Genomic DNA, 20052 nt, shown 5'->3' with positions numbered 1-20052 from the left:
TTTCATAAGTTGTTAATTAACTAGATGATAGAGTATTTCTCTTCGGTGACACTGATATCAAATTTTACCTTCTTTATAAAATTATCTACGCTCTAAAGTTTCTTCCTTTTCATTGGACATCCTATATAACTAACTATACGTAGCTACTTCGCTCAACCGTAAAAATACATGCACGCTGAAATTTCATTTTTCTTCTGAACATCCTATATACATATCCGTATACATATTTAGTTATTTCACGCAATTCTAAAAATTCATACTAAATTCATAATTCGTCCGTTTATCTGAACACCGTCTGTAACTACGCGTGTATAACTGTTCCACGGAAATTTAACGCTTTCCTTAAAATGTCGCCTTTTCTCTCTAAACACCCTACACAGCCATATGTACGTACCTATCGCACAGGGATATTTATGTAGTATAATATTTATGTAATTGTATGTGTCTAAATACGATATAAAAATTTCTCGTATAACGACAAAAATTCCCACCAGAGCTTCCTTTTTCCCAACTTTCCCAACTACCTATGTAGATACCAGTAAATAGTCGCTTCATAGCATTCGAAACATTTACATTTTAAACGTTAATAAAGTTTCGTCCCACAGCATGTAACTACTTCAGATAATTGTAAACTTTCCACCAAAGTTCCGTCTTCTCTCCGAATATCCTAGACGCAGAGATCCGCGCAGGTCTCTATTTCGTAGCATTCACCATTCACACTCCCATTCGCATCCGCGCGAGTCTCGTCAGAGGAAAATCGTCGCGATAGAATCGCCGGTCCTCCCCGGTTTGCCAACCTTTCCTCCGAATCATCATCGGTCGGCGATTTCTTATCTTCCCTGCACCGTAAGTTCGTGCCCTCAGCGAAATGCACCCGTTGTCCCAGTTCCGGCGAGAATCCGAGCAACCTACAATGCACACGAGAAACACCGAGATGCTGTGATATAAAATCACTCTGAAAGCACTAGCTGTCCTCGAAGCGCGGGGCACACGACCTCTTTTCCATTAACGTACGGATATCCTCGATCTGATCGTTTAAATCGTCGTTTGGATAGTCGACGACCGCGCTATTTGTCCGCGTCCATTTTCGAATACATCGGACGACGAACATCGAGGACGAAGGGATGATCGAGGACACCCGAAAGGGTTGAAACGGGCAACGATAACTCGAAATTTGCTGCCGGACTAATGGCGCAAGGGTAATCTGAAAATGAGTGGGCTGTCTGTGCGAATCAAAGTTTTTGTAATTGAAAGATCGAAGTCGTTAGAAGGGGTTGGAAAATTTCGAGTATAAAGTAACTCGTTCGTATAGAAGATTCGAGCGGATATGGAAGTTTGTGTGATTATTATAGCTTGAGTTTAAGCGTTTGAAACTAGGCCAGTGTTAGATCTACCGAATGAAAACTAGTGAGGAATTTCGTGAAACGTTGATTGAATTATGGATGCTTGTGTGTTTGCGGGAAATTTAAATATATAGGGACGTGCAGAATGTTCGTAATGCGCAGAGATATCCATAATTAGATGGTGAATATTATGATATTCAGAGATTGAAACAGATCTGTTTAGTCGTTGTCGAATGTTTCATTTCTGTAGTTGGATTTCTGAAAACATGAATCTGTTTAAACATTCCCAGTCTAGCGACAAGGATACATGCTACAATGTATGCGAAACGTATTATAATTCCTATCGATATTCTGGATTCTGTTCGATATACTCGTTCGATAACATTTATCCTCTCGAAAATTGACCGATGTTTCAAATTGGATGAAATAAACGTAATACACGAACGAATGACATATTTATATGCCTACCTAGTATCGTTGAAGATTTCCATATGTGAAACATATTTCGATAAAAATTTTACATTATGGAACCTCGAACAGTCTTAACAATAAAGCTCTTTACTGACGTATCTCGAACAGAATATGCTACCTTTTATCGTAAACAGAAGATCACAAAATTTTTATCGTAATACGTAGTTAAAAATTGATACGACCTCTGTTATATCGTTAAACGATAATATGGACGTACGAAGAGCACAGGAAAATATGCGATAAGTATTCGTATCGAAGCGCGTTTTGTTTCTTACGTTCAAGGACTCGATAGAAATTACAAAGCAACGAATAGAAGCTTCCGACGTGTCTCGCTGATTAGTCTCACTGACCATCCTCGAATTATCCTCTAACTTGTTTCGTCCCGCAGCGAGCAGATAATCGATTGCAGTGCGACAACGTACCAATGGTTTGCGTCTCGAAAACAAGACGAAAAGAAAAAAGGGAAATAAGAGAAAAGACGATCGGATGCGATCTCGCGGCAACACGAGGTGAAAACGCGGGGAAAAATAAAACAAGCATGTCGGCAGTCTATTTCGAGCATATGGATGCGAACCATGCGGATCTACAGCAACGTGGAAAATACGATGAAAATTTAATCGAGACTGAGAAACGATATCGATGGAAAACCGCGCGAAACGTGGCTCGCTGCAAATCCGATCCGATTATAGCGCAAAGGTGTCCGTTTTTCGGTTGGCCGTTTGTTATTTCGATCGATCGTTTCTCCGTTCCAGCCGCGAAGCCTAAACGAGAGATCGTTTAACGATTGAATTCGTTCGACGAACGATCAATATGCAACTGATCGACTATTCTCGTGTGACGATATTACGGCAATTCTCAAGAAAATAAAGAGAACCACGGATAATGAGAAATTATAATAGAAAATTAAATAGCTTTTGGGCCTCATTAGAGGCAATTATGAATTTAATATAATATTTACTATGTACAATATGACGAACAATATGCGGTATCTATGTAATGACGCAATAATAAATTAATTTCTGCAGGCAACACCGGCCTGTTGTCAACTCAATGGAAATTTCACCACCTAATTTCTTCCTACAAATTGTATTTTTAACAAAAAGATATTTCAAACGTTTGACGTGATAAATGATCGTGTAATGCAGGAGAAACGTGTTGATGAGAATCTTTCGAATTTTTCTAGATATTTTAAAAGCTTGGAATAGCGAAGAACTCGGGTGTGGATATAAACGACCGGGCTTGCAAACAGACAGACTTAAAAGTAACGAAACGATAACCATTTAATGCTAAATGTCAACTATGATTGGTACAGTATCTTTCCTGACGCGTGTTGCTTTGATACGAAACCTTTTCGTCGGTGCAGTTTGTCTGTATTTATAAGGGATTAATAACACATATGATTTTGATTGAATTAAAAGTATGGAGATTTATTCTGTATATAATACTCGAATTTTCGAGGGTATTTTTGTTGACTATATACATAAGAGTCAAAGTGATCAAATGATTTTTAAAAATGATAAAAAAAATTGTGTCGTAAAAAAGAATTAGTCAAGCAGATGATAAATTTTCAACCTGTTAGCTGAATCGTTTCTCAACCAAAATTTCCTTCTTAAGCAAGAAATCGAAAAAATAATAAGTGCAATACCTGTAAATAATTGGCGTTAGTAAAAAAATCAGTAACAAAATTGCATTTATTAAAGAAATGCATAAAAAATAGACTAGCGTCATAAATCATAAGATTATAAATAAAAGAGATTCGTGAATAAATCGGTTTTATTGTTTGACAATCCCATAATTTAACAATTCGTCGTTCTGTCTAAAAACATTGGCAGTCAGAAATAACAGATCTTTCCCATTCAACGCGTTAATGTCTGACATGGAAACGATAAATTGACAGTCAGGTCGAATGATTATAGGGTTATTTAGAATGTGAACTGCACGCTACTCTGGCAGCTAAACGAAATGTAGCACCGATTATGAGATTACTACAAACTGCTTGAAACCATACTATGAAGCAAACAATTGAGCTGTTCCTAAAATTTAACATGAATTTTATGAATGTGCTTCTGATATCTTCACGGAAATACGTACGACGAGAGCAACTCCTGACAAACATTAGAAATTCTATTTCTCGTATCACAGACAAAGTCGGACGGTGATGCTGGAAAATGTAGGGAAATGGTATATTACGTTCGTCTGCTATGTAGCAATTGTGAAAAACCCGAGTGTGCAAGGTCCATGCCAACATGGAGAGGCAAAGTAGGAAAATAGAGAACATTCGGAGAAATTAAACGAACATTCTACACCCGTGAACCGAGTTATTTAAATAAATGCAAATTTTCGGTAAAATCTGTTAAACTATTTGAACTAAAAAAAAAAACGGACACGTGCGCGCGATAAAGGATTTGTTTCTCGTAATTTTGTTGTATGATTTACGACCTGAGATTGTGTGCCCCATTCCTCCAAGTTTCTTTTAAACAAAAGAAAAAAGCGTCAAATGGAACAGACCTTTTTCTGTCCTGGACAAGATACCGTAGGGACCATACAAAAGTAAGGGACAAATGCAAAGGCACGCGTAAAAAATTAAAAATGCTGCTCGAATGCCAGAAAAACATGGTGAAAAGTTCCCCTCGTTTCTGACTCGAAAAGATATGTTAATTTGCGTACCAGAAAGTAACGTAATTTGTCGTTAGAGCGTCGTTTACCTTTCGAAGTATCATAAAGAAATAAATAAATAAATCGGAAACATTTCGTCGAAAGCAATAGAAGTTACAGATGGAATTATAAACACAACGGTGTTCTTACGTTTCGATCAAAATTCCCATCAAAAAAAAAAAAAAGAAAAGAAAAAGGAAAAGAAGTGTTTTAACGTACAACTTCCTCTTTCGTTTCCAGCCAAGGTTCAGAAACGAAGGGTCAGTAGTTTAAACGACATCGTTGAATGCGTAAGGAAGCGCTCGTGACCATGAATCGATCGCTATGAAACGACGAAAATCAAATTACACGGTTCGAAGATGAGGTTGAGAAAGGGCGAAATAGTGAAAGAACGAGAAAAATGATGAAACTGACGACATAGAAACGGCTCGTAAAGAGTTACTCGTGTACATTCTAAATACACGATATACATACGTATGTTAATATCATAAAAGGCAATTATTCTAATGATCTCGAGATATGTTATCATAATCACTGTCTATCTGCTGAATAATTTCATACATATATGTACATACGATCAATTTCAATGCTATCGCATTATCATACTTCTCGAAGATTTACGTCGGATTAGTTAAAAATAAAAATTAGATCAAATTAGATCGGAATTTGATTCGGTTTAATTTTCTCGGTCAGATTAGGTGTAATTTTTAGCTTTGATCCTGATTAAGATTCAATTTCATTCAGCTTAGGTTAATTAAATTAGATTTCGGTCTACGTTGGATTTTCACAGCAAGTATAAAAGATCGCTTTATAAATTTGTCAAACTAGAAGAGAATACATGCCAAGGTCGTTAGAGTTGACGAAGCGGATTTTATTATCTCGCGTCAGTCGTTTATTTACAAATACGCGTCGCACAGGCTTGAATTCATATGCATACAATAAAATCCGCTGATGATCTCCATACCGAAAAAACAACGGAAAAGGAGTTTCATTAACCGATAACGGTCGACGTGGGATTCGAGCGATCCCACAATGCCTCGGCTTCTCTCACGTTGCTTTTCACTTCGTGAATATTCATTCGAATTAACGTTCGCACAACCTGCAACCATTTTCCTTTGCTATTCGGTAAAAGCCAAAAAAAAAAAAAAGAATAGAAAGCGGCATCGGAACAAAGGCATTCTGGTTTCTCGTTCAAAAACTTTATTCGATAAAACGATGTTCCTGCGAAGCAGAATTCGGCGAAGAATTAAACGATTTGAAGATACCTTATGCTCGAACGAATAATATAAACTTCGAACGTTGTAAAGGATCACAAGGTATTTCGTATAACAGGAATTCACTGATTCTATCCGAGTTTATTCGTTTGGATAAGAAACTTGGACTTCTACATAACTTTCCTGTTCTTATAAAGGATTTTCTCGCTCTTCTTGCACCATTGAAGTATTGTTATCAGTGAAATTTTGTACTTCACAGGATACATAGCGAATAACATTGATACTGGCTGAATAAAATTTCAGAAATTACCGTCGTTTGATCATCGTGTTCGACGTAAAATTGTAAAATTTCAAAGAAACAGTCTGTAAGCTGTAACTCGTAATTTGTTCATTCGCTAATACCAGTTAGTCGATCAGTTTTGTGCAAAAGAATCTTTGCGTTGTATCATCCAATCCTAAACTGACTTTAAGGTGTTCAAGTAAATCTTTAGTAAAATCTTCAAAGTGACACGCGAGTTCTTTAATCGAATGGTAAAATCATATACGTTATAGGTTTTGAATATAGGAACTTCCATAAACATCCTCGATTTATTGATCACTGTGTAAATTTACTTTCACATTTTTACTCTCGCATATATATTATTCAATGGAATTTAAACAATTTCCATGTTAATGACACATTCGCGATACTTTGAATTTCGAGCTGGTTCTTAAATAATGCGTTGCGCTTTGTTCCAACGTTTTACGAACATCACGCGGCTCACCTTCTCAGGGCAAAGCTGAAGCTGAGTTTCAGAACCGCAAGAACCACAAATGCATCATTTAACCCTTTACAGTCGGTTGCCCTTTCTGAGGGGACATCGTAAATCCAGCCAACAACTCGGACGTCCTCTCTACGGTAACACAAAGATATTACTGGCAATTATGTAGCACGAAATTACACGAGCTCCGAATTTTTTCAAAATATATGTTTCCTTGAAGTTTCGCCTTCGCGCTGTACGGAAAGAAACAAATAAGGAAATGGAAAATATGCCGAGCGACAAGGGTTAATAATCATCGAGAAAGTTCAACGTCTCGGATCTGCATGTCTTTAATACGTTTCAAGAAAATAGTCGGAAACATCGTATACAAAGCAGCGCAGAACGAGCACCCACGTATTTTCAAGACAACGAAACGGGTTCGTGTAACTAGTTTACGCGGCGTGGTCCCAGTTCGCATAATAAAACTGAGCAACATGCTCGGTAAAACAAGCACCGTAACAAAATTCGTTCTGACAAATGGAATTCCGTTGTACATACATACAATGAAAAATATTCCTTACTAATTCGACCATACTGTCCGTGTTCAGAATTATTTATTAATAAGAGAAACATACGTCCGAAATGCGAAATGGTAGGTAAATCTCGTTTATAACAGATAGCTCAGCTAATTCATACACCTAATGAAAATAATCAAAGTATTACCTACTCGAGAGACAACTGCGCTTTAATATCTTTATTGACTCTATATCTTTTGTATCGTGTCACATAAATTCACCCTGAAGTAAAAATATTACAGTATTAAAAGCACCGGTGTTTGTTTCGTTCTCCACCTTTACCAGCGGCTTTTAGCGCATTTGATAAATGTTAAAATAATGGAAATGTTTAATGAAAGAAACGTCAAGCTGAAACCGTTTTAAATCTCTATTAAAATTTCCATTACGAATCCCTGTCGACAAGAAAAAGAGAAAACAAAGTGTAACCCTCGTCCATTCCTCGACACGACCAAACAAGGGAGATTTAAATAAAGACTCGTTTTATCCTCTACATATTACGACATTTCACTTTGAATAATAAGCAGGCGCTTTACGATTATTCCGAAGGGAGACTATTCGTATCCTTCTAGCGAAATCGTTCAACGTTAAATCGAAGAATCGATGAGATAGGAATTCTGAAACCCTCGATGGATTTTCAAGCGTTATTTAAAGAGCATCGCGTTCCCATATCCGTCCCAATTACTTACTAATTGATCCTCAATAAGGACTAACTAATATTACCACGCGGATGAATTAGGCCAGCAACGAAAATCCTGGTACTTCGACCCTTGACCCTTCGTTAAGAACTGTATCCGCGGCAAAAGGCAGTCGCATTAATTTCATTATGAATGGAGGTGAAGGAAGACTTCGTTTCGTCACTAGTCAATGAAAAATGAGAAAAGCAGAGAAAAATATAAATGGAAAAAGACAGGTGTGTTCCTCTGGAAGCAGAACCGGCGAGCCAGCAACTTATATTGAAATTTAATTCCACAGAAAAGTTAAACGTAGGAACTGGAGAAAGACAAACACAAAGACAGACGTGTCCAACTGGAAGCTATGAGGGAGTTCTCTCCATCTATCTATCTTTCCTCTGCTGTTTCAAACTCTTTCTGCGGTTTCCACTTTCAGGGAAAAGAATCTTCTAATGAACGTATTTACCATTCACGACCAAATGGTTGGAATCGATCGATCTTCGCCGGAATTAATCTAGCGCTATCGAAATCGAGCGCTGTTCACTGTGCACGCTTCGGTGACATTTTTAAATCTTAATGCCACGTGCCAAGCCACGATAGCAGAGAAACATTTTTCCATGCTCGTCGTAATATTTGCCGATTACTGCGATATGTACCGCTTAGAAATTTCTACGGTTTGAAAAGGTCAAGATAAATCTTCCTTCTCGTGTTATTTCATTAATCGACTATTTCAGTCTGACGGACTATTTCGAAAAATTAGTTAACTCGGATGTGTCTATCGCTCTTTGAACAAATACGTTAATAGTAATATTATCACTTGATAGATTATTGCGCGAGAGATCCCAGGTAATGAAAAACCGATCCATAGCGATTATTTCCTGTACGTGCCAAAAATCTACTCAAAAATAAAAACTTAAACGAAAATATCTTCGTAAGATGTAGAGAGACTAATTTAGAGACAAAGAAACACCGCGTGATGTAGCGCAAAAAGCTAAATGATCAGAGTTAGAACTTTGTTTATAAACAGTATATTTGTTGTAGCGATAGCAACTTGAGGGGGGACACTAATGAAAGAAAGAAAAAGGTTCCAGTTGGTTGATATTGTAAAGGTATCGGCTAAGGAATCATATTCACTCGGAAGGATCACAATGAAGAAGCGTGAAAGAAGACATGAAAGGTAAGCATACCGTACGCTAGCTGTTGAGGGGCTGAAAGCTCAATCAAAAAGCTGTGACCCATTTAGAGATTTCCAGCCAACGCTTCTGTACTAGGTTCGTCATCATTTCTCTGCATCTAACGGACTTTAGCTAACGCCTTCTTCGCAGAACAAAGTCAACCCTGCACGCGAGAAGTCATCACCGAAAATGTTCCCCTATCGCCTTGTAAATGGAAGAGCTGCGTCAACCGACGTACGAATAAAATGAAAATGTCAGAACGTAAAATGACTCGTAAAAATAAGTTGAAAACGCGGAGCTTCGCATTAGAATTAGATATTATTTGCAACTTATCGACTTACCAATGTTATTATTATATCGTCGATGTTTATACATTTGTGAGGAATTTAAAAATGCACATAATACGTAAAGACGTATAAAATATCGAAAGTATCGTTGCTGTATGGTAATAACACATGTATATAAAATTACTAGTAAAAATAAGGTGGAAACGTGGAATAAAATTTTTCTGCCAGTTAAACGAAGCTTCGTTTGCTACATTGAATTTTTAAAAATTAATGAGATACGTGCGTTTAATTAATCTCTTTAATTTGTCAAATTTTGATGGATTATTATATTGTAATACCAGTGGGATAAGTTTTAATAACGATCGCGTGCATTTATTAACAAATTTTGAAGCTATTGTCGTTCATATTAAATATACATTTTTAATCATAATTTTAATCTTTAGTCGATATTCTACGATACCAAAATGAGTAATTCACAGGCATCCGAAATAAAAATATTACGTTTGTGCACCACTGGTTTTTATTACATCGTGTTAATATGTTATATCCCGTGACCCATAAATGAATAGTTAATTGTACGTGAATATTCAACGAATTTTCAAACACCTTCCTAAAATCAAAATATCTTGCATATAAATAATTTTAATTTGCATATCTAATTTCTTCTGGCGCGAGGTGAAACCTCAACTCGCTTCTATCACTCATTCCATTTCTATTCACTCTTGATGACAGCAGTCCGTGATATTCCAACCTCTACGATGAAATCTTTTCAATATCAATGTTATATGCAAAAATTTTGCTTTAATAGAAGCGAAAACGTCGAAAAGCCCATTTGTATCGGTCATTTCATTACACAATGAACATTTGCAACGATGAAACTTCGACGCAGAGATATTCTGTCTGCGATAAAATAATATTGAAAAATACATACACTTCGATCAAGGTGTTCTGATATCACTGCCAATTTTAATCTTTCTCAATAACCGAAATTTATTGCAGATCAACTATGACCTGGCTTGTAAAAATCTCATTTAAATCAAAAAATATAACATGAAGCTAATTGAAACCTTTCTTTCTTTATATGTGTAGAAAAAAGTAAAATGCTTCACTTGTCGATCTACGTCGACAGATAATGTGAAAGTGTGTTCTCATTTCGTAATACGTACTCTCCTCCTCGGTATTACGCGTGTTATAACGAAACTACCATCACCTTCATCAAGATCTAACCTAAATCTCCTCCTTTTATTTTTCTTTGAAGCAAGGGAAGTTCCTTGCGAACATCGTTCAATCTAAATCTTTCGATAGTATGAAAGTTTCATTCAACATCACTCGTTAAAACTTCTTTTTCGTAAATTACTGAAAAATGTAACGCGGCACTCCCTAATTCTTGATCAAAGACAATTCGTCGTTAAAACAAATAATTAACAAACAATGAGTATGTGTACGTAAGCGTAACGTCTCGCTCTCTCGCTACATGAATAAACGACGATGAAGAAAATTAACAAACAGCTAATTATGCCTATCTGTACCTGTGTCAGAGAAATTAAGTTTCTCGGCTTCTCCCCGTTTTATTCTTGTGTCTCCATATTTCATTTTAATCTGTTGAAATCTTACGAATCTTTCCCGCGCACTTCTCGATCTAACGTTATATTTATTAAATCTTGTAATTTCTAGAATTAATCCTGCTAGCATTAATTCGATGTCCAAGGGCCTCAGAACAATTCATGTCCATTTCGAAATCCTCGCACAAACCTAAACGAAAGCAACGCAACTGTGAAAAACACGCAAAATCAAACACTTTACATCGAAGATTCTTGTTGATCGAGGAAATTCTAGACGTTCTCGTTGTCGTTAATTTGTTTATTCCGCTCGGTAACACTTCGCGTGATCACTCGCGTCGGGCTGCGTGAATTACGTATAGTAGAACTGTTCGTTTCGAAGCGTATCGAACGAAGATTAAGTGGGTGTACACGCTTATTTCCGACAACGGAATTTATGGACTCGGTGGAATCGAATTACACAAGTAGTTAAAAACGAATTTTCCACACAGGCTTGCCAATTTTATACGACGTGCAATTTTAAACCTAACATTTATTATTGGGTTAATTGTGCGTTAATGCGATGCTCGCGAATATTCGTGACAGGGTTACCTTCTTAATTACGTATTTTTATAGCAACTTTATCAAATTTTATGTAAGGCTGCAAGACGTGTGATAATATTACAATGACATATCGCAAGAGAGAAATCTTTGATCAAGTGCTTTATAAATTTCTGCAAATTATAATTATAATTATATTCGTCAATTATATGTATATATATAATATAATTATATAATATACATAATTAATAATATAATTATATTATTCATATATATAATTGTATATATACATATATACAATTTAGAAATGAATCATGAATCGGGAAAACGAATGGTGCAAGCTACTAAAAATATAAATTTATCTATTATATAATTTGTTATCTCGCGCGATTAACGATATTCGACGCTTAAGTTTATATGGATAACGCAAAGATACTGAATGATGTGATAAATATGTAGTTGGTAAATTGGTAATAAATATGTACTTAATATGTATTAATAATTATTTATCAGATTCCTTCGGATGATTTTAACATGAAATTAACTTTTTTCGTACTTAACAATCTATAGACAATTTCAGTGGTCACGCTTCAAGTTTAAACAAACCACTTTTTTGAAAGATATTTTCTCAATAATATCAAATGTTCTCTAGAAAAAACTTGCTTCTAAATGATGTTTAGTTATCTGATTTTCTCTTACTCTGACATCTGTATTTAGAAGTCCTTCGATAATTTGCAACTTAAATACGCATGATTTTAATGAAAATAAATCTTTCGAAATACGTACATATTCAATACGACGTTTGTACGACGTTCTACTATAATTAGCATCTAAAAAGATCGCATATATGGAAAGGAAATGTTAGACCAGTTCTGCATTATAGCTGTGCCTAATTCAGTTTCAAGCAACGCAAGCTATGACCCTTCGTGTAACGCAACCCTATTCAACTGAAGTATCGTTTTAGCTATGAATTATATAAATCAACCATGAAACACTTTTCAAGTATAAATTATGATGATGAAACAAGTTGTGTGCTACTAATTAGTGTCATATTATACATTGAAAGTATTCTTATGAATTATACGACACTAATTTCAATACATTTAACACAAAACGCATACGACTTCGAACTTTAGAATGTGCTTCTTTAAAAACTATGTATTTCAAAGAAGATTTCACAAACGTTCGACAGATAATTAATTTTAAATCGCTGTATTTGAACAGTTAGAAATTTGTAAAAAATTCCGACGAAACATGTGCCATTCATAATTACAATCAGGTTGACATTTTACAAAGCAAAATAAACGTTCTAAGTTAAACATTTAATTCACACGCGAACTATCGTTGAAATACTTAAATCCGTGATCTACGCTGCTTAACTCTGGATAAATGCGGTATCTATTAAACAATCACTTTGTAGCAAACTGACATAAACTTTGACACTTATAACATTGACTGTGTTCCGCCTAATATCAGTAAGTACATCATTGAAGAATAAAAACACCATACATAACTTTATTGCGTTTTTGCATTCGATCAAGATATAAAACGTTTATAATTAAACTGTCAATATTTGCGTACTCATTCAGGAAAATTTAAACGTGCAAAAACGCATAGAATATACGTAATATATAAAACATATTGTGTGTGTTTATAAGAATATAAATTTTACGTAAACATTCTCAGTCTGTACGTAACGATTCGAAGATACAGAAAGGCAGTTATTATGGTAATTAGATAGTTATTACTGTAATAGCAAGTTATACTAACCAGTTATTAGTTACTACATTCTTTGCATAGTTGGACACCGCACCACTGCCAAGAGGTATGTACATTGAGCGTATCTTAAATAGAAGTAGTAGCGCGATTACGAGCGACTTGTTTTCAGAGAAGAAAAACAAGGGACTCTGGCCTAATTTCACTGTGTAAAAGTTGCAGCAATCGAAACCAGCTGACCTTCGAATTATCATAACTTTTACATAATTCCACTGGTTATAAATTAGAGTATGTTAAATCCAAACGTTACATCATAACGACTCTCGGACCAAGGAAAATAAATCGAACTTAAAACGCTGTTTCGTCGACACACGATCTACCGCATCGTCACAACGAGAAACCGTATTTTCGAGCAGCTTGTTACAAATTCGAACGCGTTAAATTTCGTCGTTACGTCACGCAATATTGAAAGCGAGAAAGATAAAGCAACTCGGCAGCGGTGTTTCATTGATCAGGAACTGCTTTTGGATCTTCAGAATTGTACCTTTGAAAGGTGGATTTATAGCTGAGGCATAGATTCTAAACTTGAAACAATATGTGATAACGTGAAATACTGATCTGTTCGATAAATTGGAAAGTAAATTAAAATGATAAGATTTCGTAAGCAATGTTTTTTTCGAAATATACGAGGGAATCTTTTTAACGTTGGATTATTTATGTATGAAGGCGTTAAATTCTAACTAAGATTCTCGAGCCCGTATAAAGATACTATGTTTGTCTATAAAGAACTATGTTTCGAATCGAGCCAAATATTTGCCACAAAATCTAGTTGTCGATGCGACGTTTAGTTTTGGCTTCTAAGAAACTCAAACGTATCTCGCGTGTTTCATCGATTTCGATATATTTTATGGTCGAGTTGTGGCTAAATATTGTGTCATCGAAATTCTAATTATAAATTTGAGTGCATTAAGTCTCGATGTCATGTAATAGATAAGATCATTGTATTACACGTTGTAGCGTATGAAATGTATCTATTTGAACACTTCAGCGTCGTTCGCCTGCAGCGTGGTTTATATTAGATTGACTGCTAATCTATGCTCATCTTTTGTTTAAAATAGTGTTGGAAGTTCTCCAATATCTTCTTTGCAACGATACAGTAAATACTTACGCATAAGATTCGATACACTTACCCTTATGGATTTAAATTTCATCTTTCTACGGATTAAACTGTATAATATAAATATTGTTCGTGGAAAGGCTAATTAACGTATTATTCGCTGATAATATTATTATAAATATCCTTCTAAGGATAGTAGTCTTAAAGAGATAAAGATTCAGGTTAATTTTGTGGCGTGGGAAGACTATTGTCTTCGACAAACAATCGGTTTTCCTGTGAATTAAATTAAATGAAAATACTCACATCAATACGTAAGAAATGCAAAGTGCTTTCGAATAGGTTGAAAGAAATTTTAAGATTCAAAAGTTCCTGAACTTTACGACAAAGATGTTTAGAAGTAGATATCAGTTACGTAATTCTTGCTTCTAAACACTTTCCAAGCACAGAATTAATTTTCGCACCTTGGAAGGCGAAACTACGGTGGAAACTTTTGCGTCAAATTTTCACAAAGCTTCATGATATTCAAATGAAATTGTTAACAGCATGCTTCGCAAATTGACTCTTGAAAATTTATGCAAATTTATTCTAGTTTACTCGCAATGTACCTGTCTGCCGCTAATGTCAGTGTAAATTCGAAAGTTTTAAGTAAGACATTCCCTTTACAGTTTTAAATAAAACAATGACACAGTCGCATGTAGCATTATTCTAAGTGTTGTCTTTCGCCTTCGGATTCATAATGCAAAATTGTCTCCGATTGAAACAGCGTTCCATTAGTTCTTTTCATTCGCAAAAAAAATATCATTAATAATGCCACGTGGAAAAATTGCATCTGGAGGATTTTAATATTCAACTATTTCTTATCTTAAGTAATCGACAATTGTTGTTTATACAAGATAATTATACAAATTAACATACGATGCTAACTTAACGACGATATTAACATACATACGATATTTAATTTTACACGTTACATACGATATACAGTTTTATTTGATCCTCTATAACTGCAATTTTGATTGCGTTATTAGCAAAATAAAATTATAATTATTTAGAGCATTTTACTTTCATTGAAAATCTGAAATCCAATAATTTTTATAAAACGATCGTTCTATGAAATTTTATATTTCTTTTGATACTTATATACGTATGTGTGTGTGTTCAAGAATTCTGTAAAACCTAAATATAATAGCATAAAGAACGTTAAAGAAAAATGAATAATATTTATAAGCTGTGACTTTGGATATCGAGATAATGAAAACAGCGATAATGAATAGCCATAAATAAACGTAATAAAATATTCACGTCACAAAACGTTATAAAGTGTTAATAATTTAAAAGAGAAAAACACTCACTTGAAGCTCAACCCATAGACCTTTGGAGTTTCCGGCGAGCCCGAATTACATTTCAGGAAACCGAGCCAGGAGGGTATACAATCGATGAACATTTTTCCGTGATTTTGTGGAAATGAGCCACTACTAGATCACACAATAAACAACTACTGCAGATGCACTCATGCACTTTCCTTTTCGATCTCCTTCAGTGACGCAGCTTCACTGACTGTTGTATCGGTGTTATTTGCGTTCTTACTCAGGTATTATGTCACCGTGACGCCATAAAATATACAGTTTTATATTTGTACATACGAATCACCGTTAAACGAGTCACTTTCGATGTTCCAGCAGAATTACAATTCCTGTTATAAGTTTTCAACTTTGAATGCCAGATATAACGTGAAATATACAAAGTACAGTAGTTATATAAAAAGTATTAGCACGCTGTCGTATTTACTGTGATATTTACATATTAATTAATTAGCTCCAAATATATGGAGGCTACAGAGAAACAACACGATAAGTCACATTTCCTATTTTTTACATAGAAACAATTTGAAAATTCAGCATATCGTCGATCAATAATAAAAATGTTACCAGAATTGTCTTTCTATCTACAGAATTTTGTCAACTTATCAACTATTTTCAAGAGATTTGCATATGTATATCATAAAATCTATCTGCTTTTCATTCTCAATTATGTCATCTCTGCTTAAGGTGACGACAGATCAGAAAATGAAGAAAAATGTATTTATCACGTTTCTCTACTGAAATCTCCACAATAAATTACATAGTAAATATCGTTTAGCATTTAGTAACTTTCATATTAGGACAAAAAGTTGATAGTATAAAAATGAAATGTATCACAAAACTTGATAAAAAAAATGCTTCGTTGAAAAATAAGGATGTAAAAAATGCTTCGTTGAAAAGTAACGACGTGTGTAAATACTGTTCGTGAGCGCAATATATATTGTCGGAAATTAACGTTAACTGATCACCATAAAAATATAGAAAATATATGAATAGTATAAGAATATAATAAAGAAACTTTGCAAATACTACTTGTTATTCGACAGGTATACTTAATTAACGTATCAGTATGATATTTATGATCTGCTTATTAAAAGCGCAAAACAAGATTGGCCATTATGTAATTGACTAGATCAGCCCGATAAAATCGAGCCTGATAAAAACGAACGATAATTGAATGTCGCTATCTAATTGAAACGTGACGTTCTTTTATTGATGAAGTATGAATTGCTAAACTTTGTATTGCAAAGAAAACACTTCTGACTCTTGACCTGTACCTCATATGTAGCCAATTCAGATCGACTACTCGGTGTCCTTTCAAAAATATATTTATCATTTTATTCATTTCAGTTTCTTTTTAGTTTCATTCTAGTTCAGTTTATAATATCGTCTAGTTGAACATAGATACGGTATCTTCAATACGTATTACCTATTCTGCTTAATTGAAATATGTTATCTAGCATTTTCCATTTTTAATGTTAAATTTAAGAGTTATAATAAAAATATGAAATAATTCTGTCGTATAATTCCGTCAAATAATTTTTCTCAACTATGGACATATCGAGCAAAAGCAATTTATTCATATACATACATACAAACATAATTACCCAATTATTAAAACAAAAGGCTTACAGGGCAAGAGTTAAGATACGTTAAGAATTCCTATGAAAACTTTGCAATGTGTACAAAGATCATTAATCGATACTATAAGACAAATTAATTTTAGAATTTGTTGTATGAGAGACCAGTTTCTTGTTTCTTTGTCTTTCTTTTCTGCCACTTACGTACGTCAGTTATCTTGCCACGATTTGATGGGAAAAAGCTACGAACATATTGTGCATACGATTAGTATATCGAATTGCAATTAGAGCATACCTTTGCGTCATGCTATTTAATGCATACAGAGAATTCAATCACCAACTTCGCCTGTTATTAACGAACATAGATTTGAATGTAGATGTGAAAAAAATGCATGGAATATAGATCGCCGTTTATAATGTTCTTTCGAAACTGAAATTACAAACTGGTTTGAGCACCAAAAAAAAAAAAAAAGGAAATCGGATGAAGAAAACATCGAGAACTGTAACAAATACAAATTGAAGGCAATATTCATAAACTCCTATTCGTTGCGGCTAAATTAACATATTGCGCAATGTTATACGTAAAATTATGCAATAGGGAACGTGTAATAGCACGTTACAATATTCAACGATATTATAGTTAATATCAGCCTTCCATTAGCAACTCGATAATTTCATATCGTCCTACATTGTTCGATTATCATTAAAATCGAAATCTAAAAATCTTTCGGATGAGAATTACTCGATTAGTCTAACCATTTTCGACTAGTTTAGCTAAACTCTGAACATTTTAGCATGTTCCAAGGAATCGGATAAAACATTCTTGTCCTTTGAAGAAAAAAAGAAAACTCATGTAATATATACATATATTTCAACATTTATGCAATATATACATATATATACACACACATATGTAACCTGCTCTACTTTGGAATGATTATAGAACGAGAATAGTAAACACACAACGTATAGGCGTTGATAGTATGCACCGCAAAAAACGGACAGTCAAATGCTAATAAATTTAAGATTAGAAACATTGAATTCAAATATGTCTGGAAAATGACACAAGATTCTTGTTCACATGTAGTCTTGTGTATCCTTTTAGTTAATGAACAGAAGTTATGTATGCGACTAAAGTCAAATCGAATTCAAATATATGTAGAAAATGATCTTTTATTTTTATGTGCCCTTATACGTATCTTTTAATAAGAAATAAGATGTATATGTATGTGCGATGAATATGATTAAGCGAAAATGAAAGTTCAAGTAGATCTTCAAAAATTCTAATGTCGAAGCATATTGTTACGCGCGACCATAAAATTAATTTATTCGATTACGAAGAATTCCGAAGGTTTTTGAAATGGAATAACATCTAGACTGCGAAGCTCATTGAGGTATACCGAGAGCGGCTATTAATCAAACGACAATTATTCATATGAATTTATAATTTCACTAACTGCTGTTCGCGACTGCGTTCGCGTAGAACCGGAGGAAACTGATGCTTTTTCTTATTTATTTTTTGATATTATAATTTCCTTGCATAAACTACGCTTTTAGTTTAATCAACGTTAAATCATTTGTACCGCGAATATTCCCATTCCTTTTAATTTCACTTGAAGTTTTAATTTTGTCAGTGAATTTTACCTCGAATACCCGCTACAATTCCATCCAGGGAACGCGTGTTTCACAAGTATCATGAAAATTTTAGTCCATGGAACAAGAAATTTTTCACGATCCACTACGTTTTACTAAACCGGAGGAAATTCGATAGAACGCAGAATACAACGCAGCGTACGTCATACTTTGTAGAGAAAAACAAATCTCTTAGGAAGCCTGGTAACATTCTAAAGCAGTGTTTCCCAATATTTCTCGAGTCACGAACCCCTTTTATAATAATCAAATAACTCTGCTCCCTTTCAATATATAAAATATACACCGTGATAGATCTTAACTGTTCTCACTTTTTCTCCGCGGCTGTATCTCCAACTATATCTGCTTTTCAAGTTTTCAAAGTTGGTTGGTAGGAGGCGATACATTTTATATATTTTGTTTTTTTTTAAATAGTACTCAAATTTCATTTTGTAAAAATATTCTAGATAGCGGAATATTAACGCGAATCATTGTACATCTAATACTAGAATCAAATATAATACAACTTAAACGCTATGTATATTTCGATAATACCTAGCGAAATGTATTCTTTATTTTGGACTATGTAGATCCGAACAAGGTTAATTCGTTTCATTTCATTCGTTTAAAATCAACATTAAAACCACTGTACTCGAATATTGCAACGTCACATTAAAATAAATAAATATCGAGAAGTGCAATGTCTATTTATAAACTACATTTCAACTACGAGAATAATTACTAAATTTTATCTAAACACATTTCTCAAATAAGGAGTCACGATCCACAGGTTGGAAATCGAGATTCTAAACCGTTCGACTAATAGGTTAACCGATACTAATCATGGTTACACGAGGTATCGAAATTCAATCGAGTTTCAACTTAAAGTCGAAAGCGACGAAGTCGATCAGGCATTACGAAATAATATCGATACTTTTCTATGTAACTACCTTCGGGATCCGAAAAATCTTGGTCTAAAATAAATGTTTCAACGACTGGCGTCCAATTGCGACTTTAAGATATTTCTTCTTTGCAAGCGGATTCCGGTAACTCAAAGGACTTGCACGTTTCGCGAATTCAACTCGTTTTCCTCACTCTCGAACCAATATCGATGGTACACCGTTTAGAAGGCGGCCTATTCACTCATAAAGTCACAAATTCGATGATCGATCGATTACAAAAATGAATCGCATGGTCCACGAATCGATACCACGACGCGTACTGCGCTTCGAGCCTTCAGGAGGAACGCTATAATAAACGTGTCTTCGTCTTTCTTTCACGTCTGTTGTCTCTCACCGGTTCTCCCTCTCCTCGAAGCAACACTATATAAACAAAAGAGATCGGTACGGAATCGAGCGATTCGTCGATCACGCAATCTCCTTTTGACCGTCCTACGTGAAACAACCCACTTAACGTCTG

At 34.6% G+C, this 20052-nt stretch overlaps 1 long non-coding RNA gene across 2 annotated transcripts; it reads right to left on the bottom strand.

Moving 5' to 3' along the window:
- Positions 1-775: 775 nt before the first annotated feature.
- Positions 776-20052, bottom strand: LOC125385344. 2 transcript variants are annotated; one of them, XR_007224466.1, is made up of 4 exons: positions 19584-20052; positions 15416-15756; positions 6448-6576; positions 776-908 (listed from the first exon to the last, which is right to left on the bottom strand). It is a non-coding gene; the product is annotated as an uncharacterized LOC125385344 (long non-coding RNA). The 2 variants fall into 2 exon arrangements; XR_007224467.1 differs by lacking the exons at positions 776-908; positions 6448-6576 and adding an exon at positions 14278-14336.

Source organism: Bombus terrestris, chromosome 6 (assembly GCF_910591885.1).
Source record: "Bombus terrestris chromosome 6, iyBomTerr1.2, whole genome shotgun sequence".
Classification (NCBI taxonomy): domain Eukaryota; kingdom Metazoa; phylum Arthropoda; class Insecta; order Hymenoptera; family Apidae; genus Bombus; species Bombus terrestris.
Note: the sequence above shows the minus strand (reverse complement) of the source record. Positions and strands in the feature narration are given on the sequence as shown.